This window comes from Octopus bimaculoides, chromosome 23, assembly GCF_001194135.2.
Source record: "Octopus bimaculoides isolate UCB-OBI-ISO-001 chromosome 23, ASM119413v2, whole genome shotgun sequence".
Lineage (NCBI taxonomy): Eukaryota > Metazoa > Mollusca > Cephalopoda > Octopoda > Octopodidae > Octopus > Octopus bimaculoides.
This window is the reverse complement of record NC_069003.1, coordinates 24946273-24948931: the sequence shown is the minus strand read 5'-3', so window position 1 is coordinate 24948931 and position 2659 is coordinate 24946273. Positions and strand designations below refer to the sequence as shown.

At 36.9% G+C, this 2659-nt stretch overlaps 1 protein-coding gene across 1 annotated transcript in view; it reads left to right on the top strand.

Moving 5' to 3' along the window:
• Positions 1-2098: 2098 nt before the first annotated feature.
• Positions 2099-2659, top strand: part of LOC106869230 (FMRFamide receptor) — a 103953-nt gene continuing 103392 nt past the window's right edge. The window contains exon 1 of the mRNA XM_014914879.2: positions 2099-2216. The gene's annotated coding sequence lies outside the window, so the exon portion shown is untranslated. The remainder of the gene's footprint in view (positions 2217-2659) is intronic.

The following is a 2659-nucleotide window of genomic DNA, read 5'->3' as shown; positions in this document are numbered from 1 at the left end:
ATATATATATATATATATATATACATATATATATATATATACACATGCGTACATAGCTGCATACACACACGCACGCGCACACGCACATGCTCACACATACATTATATGTGTATATCATTATTGTAAATAATAAAACGTGAAAATCAGACTAAGTTGGAATTTACAATGCTCAAGACACAACATAAGTCACGACGGCTCCCTTGTGCCTCAATCAGGAACTGATGGCCCAATAATGGTATGGCGCAGGCATTCTCAATGCTGCAGTATATAAGTCTCTGCGATGATTCAAGAAACTCTCCCCAGCGACTCATCGTAGGAAAGTGAATAGAAGGGAACTACGAACTAATATTTAAGTGATTGCTCAATCTGCTGAAAAAACAACTAAATCTTGAAGTATTACATCAAAATTTTAAATGAAGGGGAAAAAAAGTACACATTGGATGAAAAGAAAAGGTGACACCCATAGGATTTGAAGTCAGGATTTAAAATATCGCATCTAAATACGACAAGACATAGTGTCCGATGCTCCACTGGTTCAACGAATCAATCAGTTTCGTGCTCAAACGCTTCGAAAATGTCCTCGGCAGATAATTCAGCCTAAATTATTATATCTTGGTCAATAACCAAATGATGTCTGATATTTCATGATTATCAGAAAATAACTGAATTATCATATTCAAATGTCTGCCATTCTAAGAATGCAAGAACAGTAATTAAAAGTTATATGAAATGTTAATTGCTAACTGACTTTCACTCGAATTACACATTACTGTTGCATGAAATATAAATTGCAAAATGGCCGTTTCGTTTGACTCTGCCCAGTCGGAAATCTACGTCTGATTGCGACCAGTAAAACAAATCTCTTTTTCATAATTAATTCTTCACGAAACTTTCCTGTTACAATTAAAAACCGGCTTCGTGAAAATTATTTGATAATGTTGATGTTACAGAAGTTTTGCTATTTAGTTCTAGATCAAACATCATTGGGTACACCGACCGTGTTGTCTTTCTTTTTCTAGATATACCCAAATCAACATCATCCAGTGCTTCACTATCTAAGAGGTGTGCGATTTGAGATAAATTTGGCTACTATTTCTAACAAGACACACGACCACGTACAGACCTCTATCTTGACTCTCGAGATGGCCTTAGTGATATTTCAGTTGTTAAGCTCCACCTCAACTTTAATCCAGCCGACCCATGGCCAAAAGTTTGCAAGACACGATTGTTCTGTCTATATTCATACATAATGTTGCTAGGACGTTATCTAATGAATCCCTTCTTTCCTTTCTTCTTATATGTGTGATTTAAGTAAGATTTTGTTACTATTTTTCGCAGATCAAGTGTTTGTGGGTGGTCCTTTGCTAGTTTGTAGTTCCCCTTTTATTCATACTATGTATGAGTAGGGAGAGGATTTCCTAAGGCCATTGCAGAACCTCGGAGACTGCGATATCCGGAAGGTTAATACAGATGTGATGTTCAGGTTAGCCCATGACATGAACCGCAGTTACAGATAACGTTATTGTTGCTGTAGAAGAGATTGGACATCGTATAGATGTCCGATCTAATTTACCACCCGGACATAGCGCATCTAGAATCATATTATTTTATGTATCCTTTCCGTTTAAAGACAGAAAAATGTAATCTGAGAGAAAAATCACTGCCATTTCTTGTAGGTCAAGCGACCAAAGACTAACTTACATTTTTTTGCCAATTTTTGTAACCGTTGTTCTTTTTTGTTGTTGTTTTATCGTCGTCGTTGTTGGTGGTAGTGATGGTTGTGGTCGTGATGGCGGTGGTTGGGTGGGGTTTATTTAAATGCAGAATGGGTTCGATCGGGTCGATCCTTGATCAAAGATGTCCCAGACGTAACCATCCAATCTTTTTTTATCTTCAACTACATTTTCTTACACGTCTTTTCTCTTTTCCAAACTGTAATGACATATAAAGGGAGATTCGGATACTTTTATTTCTAGCGAGTCGACAGACTAGAAGGAGATGTTTATTGCTATTTCTTAGGCCCAGGTCAGTTCTGATCAAACAGACCCTTGATCGAAAGACATTCCAGATGTGACTATCCCGCTTTTTTGTATTTTTCAGATGCAGTGTATAACAACTCTTTCCTTTCTGAGACGATAGATTGTGAACTCAGGTAGATTTGGTTGCCATTTCCAGTAGGTGTAGAGGTCACCTCGAGGCACCCTTGTTGGCTCACGGTGAGTAATAGTTTATCTATCTGTGCCTAAAATGTTTGTATGCGTGCATTTATGCGAGTGCATATTAGTGCGTGTATGTGTCACTGTATGAATGCGTATGAATGCGTCAATGTGTTTCTGTGTATATGCATATGTATGAGTATGTATTTATGAGTGTGTTATGCGTGTGTGTGCGTGTGTGAGTGTGTATATTTGGTCATGTCTTGGTTTTGTTTTATGTATTAATATGTATAATCCAGTATGCTTGTGTGTCTACGTCTTTTGACCAAAGCATCTTAATATATATGTATGTGTGATATATTGCGTTTAATTTGAGTTGGTTATTTGTATTTTGATTCATGTGATATTCATGTTTTGCGTGTATATATATATACCACGGTGGTGCATCAGCATGGCCGCAGCTCTAAGCTGAAACTTAAGAAAAGAAAAAAAAAAAAAAAAAA